Genomic DNA, 24,570 nt, shown 5'->3' with positions numbered 1-24,570 from the left:
GCGAGGAACGCGAGCGAACATTCGCACCTGGTTCAATGCGGACCCTTGTTCCCGGAGCGGAGTTGGGGGATGGGGTGGAAGCGACTTTTTACCAGTATACGGAACCCCGGAAACGTGCTGGGGCTAAGGTAAAGGAGAAACAGGTACAGAGCCCGAGGGCTTAAGCCTCGGCCTCCGAAGGAATGCGCCCCCCCCCGCCCCCCAGCACCACGACATTCCAAATTCTAGCCCTAATTCAGTGCAAACTGTGGAAGCAGACCCTTAAGCCCCCACTCTCGAGCAATACTAGGACTGTTACTGCATTTGGAAGCAGAAAGTCCGGAGATCCAAAATAAGGGACTACGATAACCTACTTTACCTACGATGCTGGGCATTTTGATTTTAATTTTTTGTTTGTTTTTAAGGAAAAAACGCATTTTTTTTTTCTCGGCCATACTTAAGGATGTTAGTGTTACTGTCAAATCTCTGAGACACTAGCCAGTAAACATTGTGCAGAACCTCCACGCAAGGATGTCTGATGGGTTCGTTTGCCTCCTTCTGAGCTGGGGCCCGAGGAATGGGGTGGGGGTGGGGGGATGTTATGTGGGTAAGGTGGTCATTTGGGAGTACCGGGTGGAGAGAGCTCTTGGGGGAGCGCAAGTCCAAGCGGGGGAGTTAGATGTGGTTCGGTTCCCCCAGGAAGCTGTGCTTACTGGGAGCCCACAAGCGGGTGATTTTCCAGCGAGGACTTGGAGGGGGGAGCACCGGGCACGCTGGAAGGACCGTGGCCAGCAGCGCCCAGGCCGGGGACCTCGGCCACTGGGACCTAAGACGCGGCCCCGTGGCCTGGAAAACGGGGTTGGGGCGCCTAGATGCTCGGGAGTGCGTTGCGCCCCCTGACGCCCCCAGCCTCCTGCTCCGCTGCAAAGGACAGCTGGGGTCACATTGCCCCTGGTTGGGTCCCAGAGCGCCGGCCACCTCCGGGACGCGAAGCCGCAGATCCCAGCAGAGCCTCTGTGTCCCTTCCCCCACTCTTCGGGCCAGGGGCTCACGGAAAGGGGCGAGGCGGGATCAGGGCAGCGGGCGGATCCCTCGGGGAGCGCGGGGAGCCGGACCGCCGACCTGCCTTCAGCCGCCGCACCCCGGAGCCAGGCGATCCTGCTATAGATAGTAACAGGGAAGCGGCTGTTTACAGCAACACTGCGCCGCCAGGGCTGTCTCCAGGCGACGCCGCGCGGCCGGGCGCGCCGTCGGCCGGGCCAGGCCGCCCTCCCTACTCGCTCCCCCGGGGCCTCGGCCTCCCCGGCCCGGCTGCGGCCACTCCCGCCGCCTGACATCATCCTCCGGGTCCTGGGACTGCGTGCGGCTCGCGCGCCGCGGTGCGCTAACCTCCATTCTTAGAGATGAGAACCCGGCGGGAGCTGGGAGGGCAGGGAGGCGGGGATTCGTGGAACTGGGCCACTTGCTATTTTTTGCATTCCCTGTCACAGGCAGAGGTGAAAACAGAATTTCATCATTGTATGGCACTGGTTTATGTTGGTGGGAATTTAGGCGCCCCCCAACCTCCGCACTTAAAAAAGGAGAGCGAGAAGGAAAAACATAATACATAAACAGACTTCTCCGAGCTGCCTTGAATCGTAAAACAATTCTCCGGCCTTCAGTTCTCCTAATTCTATCATCTGTCAGGCTACTTCACTGTTCTTGATTATTTACAAAAAAAAAAAAAGTCATGAAGGCAAATCCATTTCTCTTATTAGCTTGGACAAAGGAGGTCAAGCTTTAAATTCCTGGGTCTGGTCTTGCCTTCCATTCATAACTGGATCTCAGGCCGCTTAAGAGAAAACCTAGAATGACTTCATTTATTTCCCCTTCAGAGTTTGAATTAGCTCAACTCAGCACCTAAAGGATGTGTCAAGATTTTATATCCCAGGATTTATCTCATATATCACTTTATCCTGTGTTTGCCAATAAAAGGAAAGGGGTCTCTGAATGAACCTGTCCCCTCCAGATAGCTTAACTCTTTCCTTCCCAGCACCATTACGACCTGAGAGTTGGGGATTTAAACCCATCCTCTGAAAAGGACAGAACCATGAATTCATAATTCTTTTATTTATTCATCCAGGAACTACTGACAGCCTCTTATGGCCATGCACTCCTGTGAGTTCTGGGGGCTGGCACTTACTGTACAGAACAGAATGGACCTGTCCCTACCTTCAGAGACCTTCCAGCTTTGGGGAGAAGATCAGCAAATCAGGAGAGAATTACAAAGCAGCAGCAAACGCTTTGACAGAGGTAAGAACACAGAGGAGGGCTCAGAGACCAGTATCAGAGGAAGTGACTATGGTACAGAGATGGGACCTGGACCCACTGTCCTCTGGGAAGTGACATGATAAAGATTGAAATGCCAGAGCATCTGAATCTGTGATCACCCTAACGTACTCTCACATCTGAATCTGCTCATGGTATCTGCTTCAGGACTACAAAATCACATTTTCAATGTGGAGCTCACATGATGTAGCCTTAAAATAGAGGGAAATCAGAACCGATGCACGAAATTATCTTTGCCATTAGCCAAGGTCAGGGTGACTTAGAGACAGATGTGCGTGTGCCTCTGTGAACATAGTGCTGCCTTCTAGCAGGGCAGGGGTTCTGTGTTCAGGACAAGTCTGAGCATATAAAACCAAAACTTACGCAGTTTGTGATTATCTATGTGCGGAGTTCCTCCTCTGTGGGGATCCAGAAGTGAAGAGGAGGGTAGAATCCCGTGTCTGATTTTAACCCAAACTGACAACAAATATATCTTTCCTCAACAGTTGCTCCTTATCAGATAGAGACTTTTCCTATTTTGTACTTCTCTGGCATTTGAATTAAGAGACCTGACCCACATCAAGCATTTGTTCAGCAACTCTGGAAGCCAGTGCACATTGTTTAGCCCGGTGTTATTGCAACATTAAGTGAAAGGCTGCTGTCTGTACTGCCTACGTAAATGCTGCCGCACACAATCCGTCCCCAGCATGCAGAAGTAGTTATTTATTTGGGGAAGTGTGGTCTAGCGGTGAAGGGTTGTGGTCAGAGCACGGGACCAGAAGTCAGGAAGATGTGTATAGCAAAATCAACTCCTTCAGGGACTTGGGGAAGTCGCTTCTTAGATTTATTCAACATCCCCATGCTTTGGCCCTTGTCTTTTTCATGTACTGATATTCACTTAGTACCTAGCCCAGTGCCTCGCCTGTAACAGGTGTTTGATGAATATCTCCTGAATGGACGGATGAATGAATGAATGAATGAATGAATACCCTCATCCAAGCAAGGCAAATATTGTCCTTTATGGGTACTTAGAAATCAATAGATAAGGTTCTTTAAATCTTTGGAAAGGCTGAACAGGCTGTGTCTTTTATTCTTGGGTATGAATAGGCAAAAATTGGGAAAGAGAAAATAACAAGATGCTAGGGCTATTTTCAGCTGTTGCAGGCTCTGGGCCTAAAGAACACCCCAGTGGTTCGTGATGAAAGATCAAACTTGCCCTTGTTATTGAGCCCCATGATAAAGACAGCCAGTGCCCATACATAAATGCCACATTGTCTGCAGTGACAATGACCATGTTACCACCACCCTCTAATTTATTCATTCTAAATGTCTGGACCCAAGGAGGGGCAGGACTCACACACACATGACACCCAGTGGAGGGCTTTAGGGGTCAAGGTTACTCACCCTATGGCTCAGACAGTGAGCAAAAAGACTGCTCCTATTTTAAAACAGTGGAGGCACGGGATTACCACCACCATCGCTGCACACACACACACACACACGTACAAACATACGCACCGCTGCCCTCCCCCCCCACCACCACCCCCGCCGTGGCCACCAGGACTAATCAGTACTAGGGATTTAGCCTCTTTGGGAAAAGCTGCATTCCTTCGGAACAACCCTTGGCTTTTTGACAGGAGATGATGATTCAATGGGATCCCCGTCCTTCTGCTAATGCGAGCATTTAAACAAAGCTCAGTGTGGTCCCTGGGATAGGCTCCCTCTGGAGCTGAGGACATTGGGGAATAGTTACAGTGCCTGAGAAGGAGACATTTCAGCCCAAGCTTGCAGCCTGTCTCACCACAGCCTGCATCATTGGACCCTCACTGTCAGTCACGCTGACACTTCCTGTAGAAAGCAGAGCTCACCGCGGCCAGACCAGCGAGTCTTCTCCAGGTCATTGGCTCCTCAGCTGTCCTGAGCTGAACTTCTGCAGCTCTGGTGGACTTAGCTGCTGGACTTTCAGAAGAAGCCCATCTAGGTCACTAAACCTATAGGAAAACGACACACCCTCTCTAAACACTGCAGCTGCAGGACTCCCATCCAACGGGGAAAATCCCAGAGTCAGCGTGGGTAGGGCCAGGCATGGCCAGAATGGGCTAGCACGCGACGCCCTCCAAGGAGTTAAGACATCTCAAGCATAGCTGACACCATTTTATCTACAGCCTTGCTCAGCAAGAAAGATCCTTAAAAGAGACGGTAATAATTGTGACGACAAAAAAAAAAAAAAACAACACAATCTAAACCAGGAAGGGGCGTGTGGGCGGCTCAGTGGATTTAGGCGTCTGACTTCATTCAGCTCAGGTCATGATCTCTCTGTCAGTGAGTTCGAGCCCCCGTATGGAGCTCTCTGCTGGTGCTCGGAGCCTGGAACCGGCTTCCGATTCTGTGTCTCCCTCTCTCTCTGCCCTTCCCCCACTCAGGCACGCACGTGCTCGCTCACTCGCGCGCTCTCTCTCACTCTCTCAAAAATAAGTAAACATTAAACCAGGAAAATCCTGGCCAGTATGTAGGCATTCAGAGTTACTCTGCCTTCTGTTCTATAGGTTCGAGTTTCATCCTCAGGTATGAACACTTTTTGTCTTAGCTCAGTATCTGCTTGTGCCCTACCAGAAAACTCCCAGCTGAGGTCTGATTTTCTCCGCTGTTATTTCACATGGAGTGTCAGTGAGTTAGAGATCACTGGCTAACATCCCCAAAATGACTTTACTGAAGAATTCCACCTTCAGACTCTGGCCCGCCGGAGATTGAGAGGTAATCAATGAAGACAGGGACAGATCGCACGCCGAAAGTCTACTCTCCCACTTAGTGGGGCTCTGAATTAAATCATAACACTAAACCCTAAACCATCAATCCCTTCAGACCTGTTTTAGTGGCCAATTTACAGAATCACACTGTGGAAAAAAAATTTACATTCCTTACTGAGGTCTACCAAGTGTATGACCCAGCCCCTGCCTAACCCTCCGACCTCATCTTGAAACACTTTCTCTCATCTCCTCCACTCCAGCCACGCTGGCCTTCTTCCTGTTCCTCAAACCTGCCAAGCTGGGTCTGTAGCTGAGACTTTCTATCCGTTGCTCGCTCTTCCCCCCACATCTTAACATGTTGACTCTACCGCATGATCAATGCCTGCTCAAATATCAAATTCTCCACGAAGCCTGTCCCGTCCCCCGTCCAATGTGGCATCCCTCAGTCACTTTCTGTTACATTACCTGCTGTCATTTTCTGTCCAGGACTTAGCACCATGGTACCCTATTTGTTTTATTTACGTCGTTTTTCATTGTCTGCCTCTACTAGGCCATGATTTCCACAAAAGCAGGGGGCTTATCTGTCTCATTCGGTAGGAAACTATCCTTGGTGCCTAGCTTCGTGACACTAGAAAGCATTCAATAAATGTGTGAGGAAAGAATGAACAGTAAACAGAAAGCTCAGAGAAGGCAGCGTGGATTCTCTCTTTGGATAAAGGGGCTCGATGGGTGACTTCTTACCTGTACTCTCCGGAGGTGAGGGGAACCAAAATCCTGAGCAGCACCTGCTTTATCAGGCATAATAATATAAATGCTTCCAAAGCCCATGGGTACACCCATTCTTAGAACTGCATACACCCATCATATTTGCTGTCTAAATGCTCCCACTACCTGTAGTTTTAAATCCACAACCACCCCCTTCAGAAACAGTGATCAGCACAATGAGACAATCTGTCTGGGATAGGTTCTCCTTTCTTTCTTTCTTTCTTTCTTTCTTTCTTTCTTTCTTTCTTTTTTTCTTTTTGAATATTTATTTATTTATGAGAGAGAGAGAGAGAGAGAGAGAGAGAGAGAGATAGAAAGTGGGTGGGGGAGGGGCAGAGAGAGGGAGACAGAATCCCAAGCAGGCTCCTCACCTTCATTGCAGAGCCCGGTGTGGGGCTCAAACTCAACACCCATGAGATCATTCCTGAAACCAAGAGTTGGATGCTTAATTGACGGAGTCACCCAAGTGCAGCGCGCCCCCTCCCACAAATATTTTCTTTTTCACAAATTGAAGTTAATACGACAAGTGACTTTTTTAGAAAATATTTGGGGGGCGCCTGGGTGGCTCAGTCGGTTGAGCGGCCGACTTGGGTTCAGGTCATGATCTCACGGTCCATGAGTTCGAGCCCCGCGTCGGGCTCTGTGCTGACAGCTCGGAGCCTGGAGCCTGTTTCAGATACTGTGTCTCCCTCTCTCTGACCCTCCCCTGTTCATGCTCTGTCTCTCCCTGTCTCAAAAATAAATAAACGTTAAAAAAAAAAAATTAAAAAAAAAAAAAAAAGAAAATATTTGGGCATAAGGTTTAAAAACCTAACTTTTTGTTTGTATGTTTAACAGCACGGGGAATAGACCGTAATAAAATTTTTATGGCCCCAATACTAAAATGACGATGGTACTCTCCCAAGGGGTTCAAAATAAAAACAACATTAAATTGCAAAATAAAATTTTATTTCAAAAGCTAAAACTCACAAGTATGCTGAAATAAGGCCAGGATGTAAGTTCATGCGGGAGGGAAAAATTGCGGGTTCCCCAGTGCCAGAAACAGTGCCTTGCACAACAGCAAGGTACTCAATAAACAGAATGATGGCTACGGTTTTCCCAGTTCTTTCTTGAATGCCCCTTACCCCCATCCCTGGCCCTGCCCTGGCCCCAGCATGTTCTTACTTGGCTTCTTGGGCAATCTAGCCATGACTGGGCATGTGGCTAGGGCTCGGTCAGTATTTGTTGATTGTAAGACTTGCACTGGACAGGACTGGAGTATCGCAGACCACACGATCACCTGAGGCCTGGCTGCAGGGCCTACATCAGCCCTATCTGGGCTGGAGCTGAACTTCAAGGTTACAACAGAGGACCACGCACTCCTGCCCCGTTCAGGATTGCTTAGCTCCGTGGATGGGATCAGCCGACAGGATTCTTCATTTGCACAGTTTGGCTGAACCATTCTATTCCTTCTTCCACATTGATCAGGTGGTTTGGAATCAACTGTGGGGAACCTGCCCAGAGGGTGTCTGCGGGTGAAGAATCTTCATTTTCTCCTGGCCTCTGTTTGTCGTGAATGGGACAGTTCACAGGAGGCGGGACTTCGGGGGTTCATTTGCTACTATGACTTTGCCATCCAAGTCTAGTGTTCATCCAGCTGGTGTCTGTCTGAGCTTGGAACTTGGAGAAGAGTGAAGCAAGACGTTGTGAAATAGGCTGGGGAAATGGAGAAAACCTGGTGTTTTCAAGTAGCACTCCACTCATTGGCCTCCCAGATCAGCAGGCTTACCAAACAGCAGCTCCCAGCCACAGTGAATATTTCAACACGTCTTACCCGTTTCTGGCCCGTGTGGTAAGATGACCAGAGAAGTACACAAAAAACCCTAGTAATGGAGAATACCGAAGAGTTTCAAATGAGGTGATTCTAGATTGTATGTTTAGATCAAGCAGCCCCGCGGTGTTCGAGATTAATTTAGTCGTGGTGTTCTGTTTTTAGTGTTTGTTTATTCATTTTTGAGAGAGAGAGAGAGAGCACGAGCGGGCGAGGAACAGAGAGAATCCCAACCAGGATCCGTGCTGTCAGCACAGAGCCCAACACAGCGCTTGGTCCCACAAACCAAACTGTGAGATCATGACCTGAGCTAAAATCAAGAGTTTGAGACATGTAAGTGCCCCGATTTAGTTGTGGTCTTATCAGAAATCTCTATCCTACCTTCTACTTTTCCATTGGTTTCAGAATCCCTGCCAGGGATGAAAGGGGCTTCATTTACCTCAAATTATTATTATCTTGCATAAGAACCAGAAAATTACCTGCAGGTACTAGGTAAGACCTCTACAAAGTTAATTTTTTCATGACTCAAATTGTACAGGGACAATTATCCTATTCCTTATTCTTCGTTCAGTATCTTTATTGAGTGTCTACTATGTGCTAGTTGCTGGAATCCATAGTAAACGGACAAGCTTCCTATTAAAGCAAAGCTCGTAGTCTAGCAATAAACAAGAAAACAACCCAAAATATCAGATAAAAGCTAGCAGGTAATTAAAATGGAGAGATATGTTGTGAGTGTTTGGATTAGGTGGAAGGAGGTGACTTTTGTGATGAGAAATAAATGACAGGAAGGAACCAGCCACGGGAAGACAAGAAACGGAGCATTCTGGGCAGAGGAAATGCTTCCCAGTGTAGTTAAGTACTGGGAAACATAACCGTTGACTTTTCCTCACCTCTGAACCCAGCAACCCTCTGTCCTTAAAATGCGCACCACAAGCTCTAGTGTCTGAGTTGCCCCCGAACCATCTCTCCCTCCCCCGGATGATACACACCAAATTTTGGATCAATGGTACCAAATTTAGAAATGTCCCAGCTCTTCCCGGTTTACTTTCCTCCCTAGCCATCACTGTACTTCGAACCAGGCACGGACAGTTAGTTCTATTTCGTTTTTATGCAGTAACAACCTATATAGATCCTTCTGATAAGTGGCTCCACGCTAACGTTGATGTTTGGTAAGATGTCTCTCAACAGCTTAGAGTCTTCATTCAGAGCCCCGAAAAACAGTGACGCAAATTGCCCTAGACCAGGATCTGAGGTCTTCCAGGACCCTTTTTCACAGGAATTTGAAAACAGGCACATTCCATTTTGCCCTTTGTTAGAGAGCTATTGACAATAAACAGAATTCGGCTCAGAATTTGTGCTGTAAAACAGCAGAACGCTGAACAAACCACTCTTTCTCACCCAGGGCAACACTCCCCTGGATTCTGCTGATACTTCCACAGGGTTTAAGTAAGAACATTTGGGAAGTTTATGGGAGACTAAAAGTCTCAACGCATTAGTTTCTTAAATTCTTTGTTATTTTGACTGCACCGAAGGCTATTCCACAAGCCGTTATCAGAATCCGCCCATCTTCAGTTCCCGTAAATATTATGTCTACCCAGAACTATGTGAACTATTTCATAGCTGGAATATGAGCCAGGCTGTGGAACTTGCTGGTAGGAATAAGAGGAGCGTTGAAACCTGAAGGCAAGAAAATTCAGGAGGCAAAGGGAAAAGTGGGCTAAAGGATTATGTATGTTTTGGAGAAAGAAGACAGCTCAGCCCTCAGAGACTGATTATTATTCAGCCCATACTTGATTATTTAAACCCAGCAGCGAATGTTTGCTAACACATTCCTGGGGGCACGAGGGTGGCTTTCATTACAAGTAAAGGAAGCTGCGTTCGGGCCTCAGCAGTCATCCTTGTTGTAACTGATACTAACTATTCCAGGCAATGGAGAGCAAGGAAAACTGAGGCAGCAACTGTCAAACGTTGGTGACCTCCTGGAAAGGAGCAAAGTAGGCAGCTGCTGCCATGCATCCTGGAGCTGGGGACTAAATTCACTCCGGTGGCAAACCTCTGATGCAGGACGTTTGTGAAAAGGCATTGTACCGCGGAAAGCACGAATTAAATGTGAGTTACTAGTGTTAAACCTGTGTTCTCTGCCCCCATCTCCCTCTCTCCTCCTCGGCTAAACCTACTCTTATCCAGGTTTCAAACTTGAAATGTTGTATCCTGAGCACCCAGCTTGAATTAGGAACCCTCTAGAAGTCTTTCGCTCGCCCCAGGCTTTGCATGTATAGCACTGATCACTGTTTCTAATAATGCATACTTATTTAGAAAACAATGGGGCTGATATCTAAGAGATCCGTTCTACAAAGGTTGGGATCTTTGGGATCTGATGAACCCCCAAACGCCCACAGAAGGCCTCGTATGAGTAGGCCTTAATTGTTGATTGAGTTTGTTTGGTGTCTGTCTCTCCACTCCGGAAGGAGAGAAATCCTGCTTATTTCACCCATGATGGACTCACAAGCCCATAATATGGTTTCTGGCCATGTATCGGCTGCTCAAAAAATACTTCTCGAATAAATGGAAATAACAGTAGCTAATATTTATTGAGTGCTGCCCAGGGATTGTGCTGAATGTTTTACAGATATCGTTACGTTATTTAATATTCACCAAAGTGCCATGATACATTATTATGCCATTTTGGCTGAGTAGTTTCAATACATCTCTTTAAATAATGATCTTATAATTCACTACTCCACAATAGATAATTGTGCTGTTTTCTCCCCAGTATAGTAGGTAGGTAGTGCCCTGGTGACCTGAATAAGTGAATTTATTTCCCTAGGTATCTAGCAGGGAGTTACTGATGAGAGAGAAAGTCTCGTGGGCTTTAATTATTCTTAAATTGCTTAGAATTAAATGATAGCCTCAGCTTCTGTTTACACTGGGTTTTGGAAGGAAAGCATATATAATATATAATAATATATATAGTGATATCTCTATCAGCAATATATACAGTGCTATAATGCTGGCTGCATTCGGTTCCTATACAGCCGCAGAATACGTAGAGTGTTGCCACTTCTAACTGAGCTAACCTGCCAAGAAGAGCGTTTCCACTTCTGCTAGAGGAAACTTCAAGCAGGAAAAAAGTATGGGCCAAACCTTGCCCGAGATGCTGGTTAAACTGGCTCTGCCAGTGTCTCCTGCACCTGCCTGGGACACCAGTTGGAAGGCAGGCTTGTTCCCTCCTCCGGGGAACATGCCGATCTTCACCACTCAGCCCCATCTGATCTTGCTGAACAGGCATAGAGCAGTCAAAATCCCACCTCCTCACGTAAACCTGGAAGTGTTTGGGTGGGTGGGGCCTGGTCCAAGCAAGGATCAGACCAACTGGAAACAAACTGACCCACCCAGACTGGGTGTAATTCCAAAGGAACTACGCAAAGTATTATATTCCCACCATTGTATTGCACTCTTCCCCATCCTGGTGAGATTGTGTCACACCCCTTTGCCACAGAAACTGGTGATCCAAAGGCACGTGGTTTAAGAAGTGGTCAGTCTGATTAGGAAAATTAATCAACCCTTGAATTCGATTTTTACTTCTCCTTGATGCTTCTGTCTGCTACCACTGTCAACGATACGCCATGGAGACTAAAGAAGGAATAGAACTGTCAGAGGAAGATAGGGAAAAAAATGACAAAGCAAGGAGTTTTCACAGAGCTATATACATTCAATTTAAAAGAGCTGTCCCTAAGTCTTAGATTATGTCTTTCTGACTTTCGTTAATGTTAAAATGTCCTCTTATTTATAAAATGATGGTGATAACAAATGGTGATTGTTTGGTACAATTGAGAGCTGACAACCTATGTCAGTTCACCAACTTTTTTTTTTCTTTTAGAGAAAGAGAGAGAGAGAGAGAGCGAGTGAATGGGGAAGAGGGGCAGAGGGAGAGAGAGAATCTCAAGCAGGCTCCACACTCAGAGCAGAGCCCAATGCAGAGCTCGATCCCATGACCCTGGGACCATGACCTGAGACGAAATCAGGAGTCAGACACTCAACCAACTGAGCCACCCAGACATCCAAGTTCACCAACTTTAAAAAAAATTTTTTTTAATTTATTTTTGAGAGAGAGAGCACAATCAGGGGAAGGGCAGAGAGAGACACACACACACACAGAATCTGAAGCAGGCTCCAGGCTCTGAGCTGTCAGCGCAGAGCCCCACACGGGGCTCAAACTCACAGACTGTGAGATCATGACCTGAGCCCAAGTTGGACGCTCAACTGACTGGCGCCCCTCCCCCACGCCAGTTCACCAACTTTTAAAAAACTTTGCCAGCCCCTAAAATCCAGCAGTGTGGGAACCCCTGGATTGCTGTAGTGGCCTCAGAGGCTTTGGGTAAGGACAGGGAGAAGAGTCTCTCCTTTTCATGTATGAGTAGCGCTCCAGATCTGCTGGGTGGGCTCCAAGTATCCTCTGTCACCAAATGGCACAACTTGGAGGGGCAACTTTGATTAAAATGAATAATGTTCCCTAGGCTCCCAGGATCCTGTTTTTCAGACCCACCTAAGATCCCAGTGTTCTTATGTGGTGCTGTCTCACCTGTCAGGGTGGAACATGTCTGATAACCTAATTTATGTTAAACTTTAGGAGTTTACTGCTCACTCATCAAAGAATTTGTATTTTCAACCTAAGACTTGAAGAGAGTGGTAGATGCTGACTCCAAAGGCATATTCCACTGATAATGGAATTTTAGGGAGAGTGAGGGAGCATGCCCTGACATGGGATGTATCAGATCGCACAGGTAGGCATTCATCCAGCCTGCCTATGAATGACACCCAAGCCCACCTTGACACTGTTCCACTTATAGGTCACCTTGTCTAGTAAAACATTTTTAAGCTTGAATGCCTTCTGCTTTATGGTTTTCAAAGCCCTTTCTTGAACATTCCCTAGTGTGACCCTCATAACAGTGCTGAGAGGTAAGCAGGGAAGGTAGCAGCATCTTTGTTTCATTTTATAATTTTTTTTAATGTTTATTTATTTATTTAGAGAGAGAGAGAGTGAGAGAGCGTGAACAAGAGTGGGGCAGAGAGAGAGGGAGAGAGAAAATCCCAAGCAGCTTCCACGCTCAGCACAGAGCCTGACGTGGGGCTCGATCCCATGACCACGAGATCATGACCAGAGCTGATATCAAGAGTCGGATGCTCAACCAACTGAGCCACCTAGGTGCCCCACAATATCTTCACTTCTACAACTGAAGACAGGAGGAGTGTGAGTTGAAGAGCTCAATTTCAGTCACAGCTGGGATGTGCAAGAGGTATGATGTGCACTTGGGTCTTGGAAGGCCAGGTGGGTCGCTGCTCCTCCGGGCCTGAGACAAGCCTGTCTGCTGTGGAAACCTGGCAGGTGCAGGCTCCACTCAACACCAAGATGGGAAGGTGTTGGGGGGAAATAGTGCCCATTAATGATAATCAAGCATTTATATGCCATTTGGTATTCCCACAGTACCAACTAATAACCGCTCCATCATTGTAATTCTCTTAGGGCTGAGCAAACATGTAGGGTCAGTAAGTTCTCCAGATCCCATGTTACAGGCGAGGAAATATGCTGGAGGAATTTAGTCCTCTTGCCGTTTGAGGAACTCAGCAGCAGAGCAGGACATCGCAGTCTTTAGGTTGAATTTGGTCAGCTAAGCGGAGCAGCTCAGACAAACCCCGGGGGCAGGAGGGTCTGTGCATGTGTGTGTGCATGTAGACACATAGGAAACCAACTGTTGCTTTGAGTACCATCGAAACTATCATCTATTTGGTATTTCCCGGATTAAAAACTCCCCTGCCACACTCTATGGCCCACAACCATGTTTGGGTCATGGTCAAAAGAACAAAAAGAAAGAACTAAGTCAAGGGGTGCCTGGGTGGCTCAGTCGGTTAAGCGTCAGACTTTGGCTCGGGTCATGATATCACAGTTTGTGGGTTCGAGCCCCGCATCGGGCTCTGTGCTGATGGCTCAGAGCCTGGAGCCTGCTTCGGATTCTGTGTCTCCCTCTCTCTCTGCTCCTCCCCCAACTCATGCTCTCTCTCTCTCTCTCCTTCATAAATAAATAAATAAACAAACAAATAAATAAATAAATGGAAGAAAGTTCCAGAACTAAGCCTGGGGGATGGAGAAGGACGTGGAAGCTTTGAGGTTGTAACTGGTGCTTTTCAACAGAATCATAAAATCCAGCTCATGTGCTAGAGTCAAATCTAGGTACTTAGAAATTCTGTCATTTTCCATCATACTCCCCTCTTCCTCGTCCACACTGAGAAACGCCCTCAGTCACCCCTCCTAGCTTTTCAGGTCCATCTTCAAGGCACAGTGTAAATATTGTCTCATTATTACTCTTTCTTTGCAACCCAGGTAGATAGGCTCTCGGAGACCAAGATGCTCTGTATTCCTAGAAATGTAAAGACAGATGATAGAATTCAAAAGGGATGTTCGATGGTCTAAAAATGATCTTATATCAGACTTTCAGATATGCCTTGGCAGCATCAGGACAGGAGGGAGACTTGCCTGGCAATTTAATATATTTACTGGGTAAATAGTAAGCACTTGCAGTCTCTGTGACTTAATCAGAATGAAGTTCATTACAATAAATAGCTGTGCCCTTTGGTCCTATTTGTATTGAGCAGGCTTCCAATTTCATTCACATCTCCAAAGGAAATTGTAGGCTAGAAGCTGGCCAAGGAGTGCCAGGGAGGACACTTAGCAAGGATTTTCCCCAGAACAGATAAAGGGGACAGGAGGTGGTGGGCTGATTAGAGCAGAGAGAACAAGATGCCCTTCTTATCAATTCCAATCTGTGAAAGTAATTTTACTTTCTTATTTTTAACTTGAGGTTTGCATCAGTGTCTCTCTCTCCCTTTCTGGGTTTTGAAAACATATTATCAGGTCATCTAAACCTTTTATGCAACATTTCAGACTTGTATGTGCATGAGCTGGTGAAGATTTATTATATTTGACACCATAACTAAAGATTTTAAGGCATTCTTTTAAGCACAACTTGACTGAAACCCCTGAGGCTAGATCCCTATCTCTTGCCAGATATTAACTTGGCTTCACTGGTGGGAGCTCAGGGTAAGGTTAAAACTGTTTCTGGAGACATTATTTGTGCCTCCGAACGTTTAACTCCATCAGTGTATTACTTTCATATATGAAGAAATCTGAGATTTTCAGATCAGAATTCTCCCCCACTCCATCCACCCCCATCTCTGTCCTCAATTTATTTCTATTTCTTTTGGAGAAGTCAAGTGCCCCCCTCCTCGTTTCGAATTAAAATAGGCAAAGAGAAAAGCGTAAGATTCGATGAGTCCATGAATACAAGTACCAACCCCTATCCTTTGGGATCCTTTGGTATTTGCTCAAGGTACAAGCAATCTGGGCATCTCTGGGTAGGAATACGGATAAATGATGTCATTCAACAGAATTAGGACCAGACGGGAAACCGTAGCCAAATCCTGCAGGGGGTAGCACTGAATCCTGGCATTAGGTACGGAAGGCCCTGACTGCTCTGGGAGGGTGAACAAGTGTAACTGTGAAGGCAACACAGTCTCCGGGATGAGGCTGAGAGGGGAATAGCATTTTTGAGGTGTGAAGTGGGGGAGGGTCGGGGATGTAACTCCAAATATTGGGCCGTGACAGCCGCCAGGCCTGAGGGCCGTGACTCTCACAATGGACTTGGTCACAAAGGGCCTATGTCATCTTGAGGCTGTATAATCTGTAAATGCAAGCTGCACGTTGAGCACGTTTTCTCCTGGATCTCATCCTTGGCGACGGATCCAGACCTCAGCCTCCAGGATCTGTTTGAGAAATAAACAAATGGGAGACAAACAACCAAAACAGCAACACGGTAGAGCTGGCGCGGGCGACGAAGCTCCGCCTTTGGAAGACTCGGCCAATCAGAAGCCTGTTGCTGGGGCCTGGTGTTTGGCCGCCTGACGTTCCCATGGAGACGGAGGAACGTTACACACTAAACACTGGGCGACGTTGACGTCTATGCATTATATCCATGGAGACGACTGAGTAAACGTCATCCCCGCACTTCCCCGCCCTCCCGCCGCGCCAGAGGCGGAGGGAGCGACGCAGACGTTGCGGTCACGTGCTGCAGGCTCGGAAAGAGGTCTGGTGGGCGGGGCCTGTTGCCATGGCTGCAGCTGGGCGGCTGTTGTTGTTTGGCGCTGGAATTAGAAAGTGCTGAGACTGCAGTGGAGCCAGAACCGATTCTGGAACAGCGTCTCCCGCCCCCGGGCCAGAGAGGGTTCCCCAGCCCCTGGAAAGCCAGGACACCCCCAAGGCTGTCCCAGCACGCCTCAGCCCCGGGTCCTGAGCCAAGATCTCTGTGCTGCCTGTGACTCCAGACTGAGGGCCAAACCTAGACCACTCCCTCCACGCTCAGTTGGCGGTAATTGTCAGGGTGACCTCCCAGACCGCAGTCTCCTCCAGCCCACAGAACAACCACTGGCCAAACTGCCTGACCCAGGAGACAGGAGCAAAACCCAGCACAGAAAACTTTCCCACTGCTTGCAGTCGACTCCAGAATCAAGGGAATCAGAAGCTTGGATGTCGTTTATACTTTAAAAGCAGCACGTTATCGTGCCTTGGCGCTTTATTGAAGACTTGAGGGAGGCGATCTAATAACCCCGTTCAAGGAACAATCCTCCCAAAGGGAGGGAAAATTTAGAAATCCAGGAGGACTGGATACTGAAAAGTGGGAAGGCCTGAAGAACCCAGGCCAATAGGAAGAGAAGCTTTGATTTCTGTATTGCTTAATTTTGTGTTGGGTATACAAGCTAGCGGAGTGTGAGAAATCTCAGGGTGCCAGCCTCCTTTCTCCTCACACGAGTCTCTCGAAAGTTATAGGAAGGGTGCAGAACAACTGTAAACAAAAGGAGATTCAGTATCAGGAGTGAGGGGTTAAGATGACTGTATGAAGGCAACTGCTCTATAACATTGGAATGATAAGGCACAGCTGAAGGGTCTGAGACTTTGAATTTTATCCAGCCTAGCTGCATTTACATTGTGTCTAATTTTTTGAGGGAAAGCAGAGGGGCTATTATGTTCTTGAATTAAAAATAAGCCATCGCAGGGGCGCCTGGGTGGCTCAGTAGGTTAAGCGCCCAACTCGATTTTGGCTTAGGTCATGATCAGGTCATGAGATGGAGTCCTGTGTCCGGCTCTGCTCTGATCTGAGCAAGAGCCTGCTTGGGATTCTCCCGTTCCCTGCCCCTCCCCTGCTCTCTCTCTTAACAAACAAACAAACATTAAAAAAGATAAGCCATTGGGTGCCTCCAATGGCTGGCTCATTCGGAAGACCACATGCAACTCTTGATCTCGGGGTCGTGAGTTTGAGCCCCACATTGAGTGCAGAGATTACTAAAAAATAAACTAAAACAGTAAGGCACATAGCAAAGTCACAACCATAAAGTGCAGGGCTTTAAAAAAAATAATAAGTCATTGGGATGAGCACATGGTGTGTGTTTCCAATGGCAGAAGCATAAAGAAGGATTTCATTAAAATGAATGGCATCTGGGCTTGATCTGGGATCCCTCCAATCCTCCACCGGAGCATACCCAATCCCATTTTCCTCTGACAAATCAGCACCTCCGAGTTCCCTCCCTATTACTCCTTGCTAGCCCTGCCTGGGCTCCCATTCAGATATTTTACCACCTGCCCACAGAGCATATCCGTTCTCTTTCAATATTCCTTTTCTCCATCCTCTGACCTACCTATTACTCACTTCCCTGACACCCTTCTCTAAACAGTTCTCCCTTAATTCCCTTCCCACTCTGTTGCCACTCCCCAAGTGTCTACCCAGTTGATCAGCACTCCCCAAACCCTTGTCCCATCCACCCGTCTCCACCATAATGTTTTTCCTGTCTAGTCCTTACTAAGCAGAGGATGGCAGCCTTTTGTAAATGTAGGCCAAACGCGGGAAGAAGGGCACAATGAGCAGAATAAAGTCATCATCGGCACTTCAAAAAAAAAGTCCCCAGACCGTAGTTGAGATTCGTGCCACGTATCCAAGCATTAGGCAGATTTTGCTTATTACGGGACCATGGGCTAGGGAGCGACCTACTAGTTCTGACATTTTCAGGGGAGTCATGATAACTTCAACTCTTTTCTGACAACTGATAGTCAAGCTAAAGCCCCTGGGAGTTTCAGTTGCCCTTTCCCCACCCCTAGTACTGCACCTAAAGCATAAGACAAATGGAAAAGAGGGAAACCTCAAGTTCAAGTAAATGGGAAGTCCTGTCTTGAGGGTAGATTAGATTGAATCAGTTTGGGCCTGGTAATGAAGTGGCTTGTGTTTTGTTTCAGATGGGAAAGGAAAGCTTTGCTATGATTTACCCCGAGGCACATAAATGACCAATCTTACCACCTAGAAAAAAAGTGGTTACTAATGTCCCTACTTGAAACTCAGAGTTAAGTTAGAATGAGACCGTCTTGTTTACTGTGAGATCCTCTCTCTCTCTTTCTCTGTCTCTCTCTCTCTAGGTCTTTCTTCTTATTCTTCTGGCCAATCAAGGTCCCAGCAAGCCGCTGACAGAGAGGGTGTGAGAAGGGAAAAAGCCAAGATTTATCTAGGCCTTTGATGTACCAGGAGCGTCTAGCATGTCCCCATCTACGGCACCTCATTTTATCCTCTCTACCTCCCTGTGAACTAGAGCTTTTTATACCCATTTTGACACCTGAAGAAACCAAGGCTCCAGCAATTAAGTAACTTGCCCGAGGATGGAGTACAGAGCCAGGCTTCCAATCCAGGGGTCAGTTTTCAGAGCTTTTGCTCTTCCTGCATCCTGGGACGAAGTGGAATACACAGAAAACCTCTACTGGGATCACATGGCAAGTTTACTTCTCTCCGGGGAGACTCTGGCCCTTTTTCCCCAACCTACGAAAAATAAAAGGCCGAGGGGAGACTGAAGATCTTTTGTGAGATCTGCTAGAACTTCATGAAAAGGTGCTGACACCACAAAGCAAGAACTTGGATCCCATCCCTGCCTCCTGGGATTAACCTATATTTCCTCATTGGCCTGAGATCCAAGAGACAAAGAGAGACATGCCCCAGAGCACAGGCAGCAGAAAAGTTCGGGCGAGTTCTGGGAGACTCTGACCTGCCCCAGGCTAGGGAGGGCACCACCTGGAGAGTTCTGCCAGATTCATCTGAAGCTGTCACTTGGGCCTGGCCCCTCCTCCTTCCCCTCTCTCCTCCCCCACGTCTGACCCTGCAGAGAGGCACGTCCAGCACGAATTCCTCCAAACTTCAGATGCCTTTAGGATTTTAATGTGTCTAAAGAGTTCCCTTCCTTGACAAGCGGCAGCATTAGTCAAGTTGAGTGGGTGGGAAGGGCATTTCCCGTCAATCCAGGGCCCCGGAGGAAGGGGAGACCCTCCTCCCTCCCAGCCTTGGCAGGCAGCTCCCGCAGAGATCCACGTGGGTGGCAATTGAGTCCAGAGGAGCCAAAGGGTTGCTTGCTGGGCAGGAATGCCCACAGGCCGCACCTTCCTCAGCCCTCCTAGCACCTCATCCTGTCTGGACCCGTGGAGGGGGTGGCAGTGCCAGGGAGTGGGTTCTCCTGTGTCTGACTCCAACAACCGGTTTATTGTGATGATTCTATTTGTGTTCCCTGTGTTCTGTTTGACTTGGCAGCTCAGAGGGGAAAGGGCAGCAGGTTCACTCCGGTTTGTACTGGGTGGTTCCTGCAGACACACCCAGGTATTAAAGCAAGCGGCTTGCACTGGGGATGCCTTTACCTGGGGGCCCTCAGTGTGCAAAAGCAAGGTGTGGGAAGTATTTCCTCTTTATGGGCCAGCCAGGTGTGGCTGGCATTTTACCTATTCCTGTATTACTAACGTCATTCAGATTCAGGTCAAAGGGCAGGCTTACCAGACTCCCATCATCCTGGGATCCAGGACCAGGGGATGGTTGATTATGTCCATTTGGGCCGGATAACCCTGGATACCTAGTACCCATGGGCACCATGACTCCTGGGTCTAAAACAAAAAATCCAAAGCCTGACAATTGGGTTCTACTTTGAAATCTAGACTCTCCTAAACCACCCAAACTAAGGACTCTTCTCAGACAAGGTGATGACATTCAAGGAGAACAGACTTCAAGGTCAAATACTTAGTCTAGAACTCTGGCTTTGCCCACTTATTTACCTGAGCCTTTATCTAGTACTGAAATCTCTAGCACGTGGGAAATAGCAGCTAACCCTTAGGCTAGAAGGCGCCAGGCGTTCTTCTAAGCGTTTTTATGAAAACTCGTTTAGGCTTCAAAACAACCTAAAGAGGTGAGTAGGTGAGTACTGTTATTATCATCTTCTTTTACAGACGAGGCGCAGAGGCACAGAGAGGGGAAGGAAATTGCCAGAGGTCACCAGCTAATAGGCAACAGTGCCTTGATTCCACAGCAGGTAGTCCGGCTCTGGAACCCGTGTGCTCAACCGCGATGTGGTAGAGACGTTCCCAGAGGGCCCACGCTGTGTCAGGGGTTAGAGATGTCATGGAGAGCAGACACAGACGCAGCCCCCAGTCCCTACCCTGTCAGCCTGACACTTAGGAGGCTCCCGAGTCAACTCGAAAGGGCCTTTCTATCAAGCCTAGAAACTACCCTCGCCCTTCATCCTTTACTCGAGGAAAGACAGGCATTTCCTAGGTGAAGGTGACAGTCATGGTCATGCAGCCAGGTCAGTAAAAGGAAGTGCACCTTCAGAAGTGCACTGGCTTCCACGGGATCCTTACCTGCCCCGGGCACAAGCGCAAAACCTTGCACAACTACACTCAGGTTCTGTCAGGAAAGAGCGTTCAACTAGGTAGGCAGGCGTGTGCCTCTCTCTGCTCCTTTGCACACTGAGGGGTGGCAGAGCCAGGTGGGGGGGCTGAGTCATGTCCAGCAGGCAAGGCCACAGAGCCCTTCCCTGAAGAAAGTGGCCCTGACCTAGACAGCCAGGTGATGAAACCATTTCCTCTACCAGAGAGACCCGACCACATGGCTGCAGGGCCTGGCAAGGCCACAGGCTTTGTTCTCCAAGGCCACTCCCTACCGGATGTGATAATGTGCACTGTGGACTTGAGACACTTAACAATTATTTCTTCAATGGAGACGAGGTGTAGATAATTACCGTTGCCCACAGTTATTGAGCTCTTAGCGTGCTTTATGTGGCTGATATGGATTCATTTATTTAATCCTTAAAACAACTCTATGAAGTAGGTTCTGTTATTATCTCCACTTGCTGGATGAAAAATGGAGGCTCAGAGAAGTTAGCTTCTCCAAGTCTCGACGGGCGATAACTGAGATTCATACCCAGGAATGGCTGACTTCCAAGAGTGTGCTCTCTTAACTATCTAAAGCAAAGTGAGGACCCGTCCTCTGAATCAGTGGGGACATGGGGACGGGAAGAAGTCTTGAGACATTTCCATATTGGACTGGGGGGTTCAAGGCCCCCAAATCCAGTTTACTGGGGATCCTTGGGTCCTCCAGAAGTGTGATCTGATGTTGGCCCCCAGATTCTGACTGGCCAGTCTAGAGCAACATGGGCCAGAGGTGGTTCCAGTAATTCCCTCAGGCTAACTAGATCCCATATAAAAGCCTAAAACTGGGCTGGAACCTTGCTGACCCTCCAAGCATAGAGCAGGATGGAGGCAGAGACTACCTAAGTACAAAACCGTGAGTGTCGTATTTCTGGGTATTTGCGCAGACAGGGCTTGGGTTCTGTGCTATGGCTGGAAGTGAGACTTGTCCATCTGGGCTTGGGATCTGTGCTGTGACTAGCATGGCATCATACAAGGCCAAAGCCAAAACCCTCCAGGCACCTTTCTATTCCTGGCCCTTTTATAGCACCTCATTTCCCTCCACCTCCTCCCAATAACACGTAAACACACCTTGGTATTATTTAATAACACCGGCCCTGGAGCCAGACTCCTTGGGTTTTAATCCTAGCTCTGCCACTTACTTGCAAAGTATTTATCTTCCAAATTGTCTTAGCTTCCTGTACCTCAGTTTCCTTGTCTGAAAACGGGGATGGCAATAGTCCCTTCCGTAACAGCGCTGTTAAGAGGTCAAAAAGAGAATGCATGGGATGGGTATGGTAAATGCTCAATACATGTTAGGCATTGTTATTGTTGTAGTAGTTTCTTCCCTCTTTGCATCCTTTTTTCTCTGGATATGAGAAAATCTTGTTGACAACTGGCTGTAAGCTACTTCCAACTGGGTTACCGTTTGCATTCCTCCTCTCATATCCTCTGACTGTCAATCCTTATGTAGTCCTTCCTGAAGAGATTCAGGAGTGGGTGCTCCTAGAATGGGGAAGAAATCCCATTAGATTAGGTCAGGGATCTTTGGGTAATTCCTTAAAGCCAATTTTCTTGACAATTTTAATGGGACCACTTGGGAAGGCGGCCAAAGCTATTAATTTGTAACAGCTGCTGAGAAATCACTGTCAACACCTCGGTATAGATCCTCTCTGTGGGGCACAGGAGTTAGGTCGAAAGTCATGAAAGCTAAAATAATTAATGAGCAACAGCAGTGTAGAGGATCGCTAAATCCTATTTGTGAGCTAAAATGCTAAAGATGTAATTAATTTAATTCCATCATAAATTAAAGGGCAAAACAAATAGCCCTTTTATAAAAACACCCCCCCCCCCTTGGCTGAGTCCCCCCGGAGACTCTCACCTCCTCTTCTTAGACTATCATCTCAGTCTGATGACAAACCATGTCTTAATAGATTTAACTTCTGTTTGACTTCTAACCTAAGAGCAGTACAAACCCACGTGCCTGCTAAATATAAGCTGATGATGACACGGGCCTAGGATAGAAAGTGAGCGACCCAGTGGGTGAGTTAATGCCACAAAGGAGAGTCAGGGCGAGGGGGTACCTTATCTCACATCTGAACAAAGGAGTATATTTCCTGTGAAGTCTGATGAGAAAATGAAAAAAAAAAAAAAAAAAAAAAGGTGTGGTTTGACTCCATCACACAAAGTTACAGCAGGTCTTGCCCTGGCGTAGAACTTTAAAGACCTGAGCAGCACATTTGTGGTTTGGTGGCTTTATCCGATTCTGGGGCTGATGCCTGCTGCTTTTAGTTCATGGCTGTAGAGTTTCCAGTCCCCTTTGGGGCTCTTACGTTATGGTTTCAGGTTGGCCACATATCTGTCTCCACTATTCAGATGGAACAGCCCCGAGGTCCCCCCCCCCCCCCCGCCCCACAAAGAGACCAAGTTTACAACAGGGGCCTCCCATGTGCCAGAGCCTGCTTTATCTGCCTCATTTCACTCATGATGCCCCCTTCCCAGGTTAGGAAACTGAGGCTTCATACAAGTTAAATAATGGATCCAGGATCATACAAGTAGAAAGGTGTCAAGCCTGGATTCACACCTGAGACCGTAGGATGTGACTGCCCAGATTGCATGCTTACCCACCAAATTATACAGCATCGCCGTATCCTTTCCCCATCTACACCATGGCTTGTGCTGTGCGTTGCCCTTTTCTTCTGCACACCTACTGAGGGTGTCCTGGCCATTCAGCAATTTTTCATCCCTCAAAGACCTTCTTTAATGTTCTGCTGTCCCACCCATTCCAGCCCAAGGAAGTCTCTCCACCCTCTGAACTTTTTTCTGAACTCCACCCTCTGAACTTCTGGCTCTGAAACACACATGATCCTGTGTGATTATTCAAGTGTTGTATTGCACAGGCTCTGTCTCCCAACTAAATTACAAGCCTCCAAAAGTCGGGATCACTGCAGTCCCCCCAGCACTCAGCCTAAGATCTGTGGACACAGTAGACACTCACGAGGTGTCTGAACAAAACGAAAGAAAACTCAAGATAAATATTCCAAACGGTGCCTCTGCACAGAGATCATTTTCGGCAAGTGAGAGTCATTTTGAGCCCAGCTACTTTCATCTATCAATCTTTTCGGAGTGCCTGGCCAATAAATAGGTGACGAATCAATATTCGAGAATAAAACAAAGAATGAAACTCCAGCTCCCTCACCTGTGGCGTGACTTGGGCAAATTATCGAAAATCCTCCAAATCTCCATTTCCTTCTGGAAAATGGGGGGCATTCTTGGAGCGTTTATGTGAGATCAGAGCCATGTGAGGCATGCCCACTCACTCACAGCCCTTGGCACACTACAGCTCCTGTGATTATCATTACCACCATTACTGTTTTCTAAACCTTCCACGGGAAATGGTTCCAGCCACTCAAAAGTAAAGGACTTTGGTCACTAGTCTGCCAAGGGTGCCGTGGAAAATTGCTGCAGGCGATGATCAAAACAATCCCAGGCAACCATACGATCCACAGTCTTCTGGCATGTTGCTATTTACCAGGTCTCGGGTGACGTTTTGTTTTTGCTTGTGGCCAAATCGGAACCCCCATGGTGTCTTCCTATGGAACTCGGCCTACCTTTACTACCACGGGGGAGGGGGGTGCTTTTCCTTTCTTTATTGAGAAAAGGAAACAGGAAATCGAATGTAAAACCCTCCGACGGTTAGTGTCACACCGAAAGTTGTGAATTTAACCACACCCCCGCCAGGAAATGAAAGAACAGTTCTCACAGTGATGTTCCCTCTCCTTTCGAGGCCCACACGGTGTTTTTCAGATTTTAGTTAGATAGTGTAGATCAAAGGGCTGAACTTGGGCACGGGTTGTCACTGGGTATTTGTTGATTTGCGCATAGATTAGCACAGAGATTTGAAATTGTACAAGTGGAGAAGGGACTTTCACTGGCTCTGTGACAATATGGCTCCTAGCAGACATCACAACCTGACGGGTCCACAGACTAGATTCTGACATATTTTTCTGTTCTAGCCCACAGTCTGGATTTACAGCCTCCCTAGGAGGAAGACGGTGATAGGGGGTGACAGCCGCCCCCTTTAGGCGGGCACTAGTTTCTGGTTTGGTGAATCAGCCACTGCACTGATCTGCCTTCCCTGGGGGGCGTTTGAA

The 24,570-nt window shown here is 47.6% G+C and overlaps 1 long non-coding RNA gene across 1 annotated transcript; it reads left to right on the top strand.

The window, feature by feature from the left end:
- LOC109253855 (uncharacterized) lies at positions 1-23,601 on the top strand. Its single transcript, XR_008417263.1, has 3 exons — positions 1-128; positions 2,102-2,271; positions 18,122-23,601. It is a non-coding gene; the product is annotated as an uncharacterized LOC109253855 (long non-coding RNA).
- Positions 23,602-24,570: the final 969 nt, after the last annotated feature.

This window comes from Panthera pardus, unplaced genomic scaffold (assembly GCF_024362965.1).
Source record: "Panthera pardus isolate Hobbes unplaced genomic scaffold, ASM2436296v1 HiC_scaffold_24, whole genome shotgun sequence".
Taxonomy (NCBI): Eukaryota; Metazoa; Chordata; class Mammalia; order Carnivora; family Felidae; genus Panthera; species Panthera pardus.
Note: the sequence above shows the minus strand (reverse complement) of the source record. Positions and strands in the feature narration are given on the sequence as shown.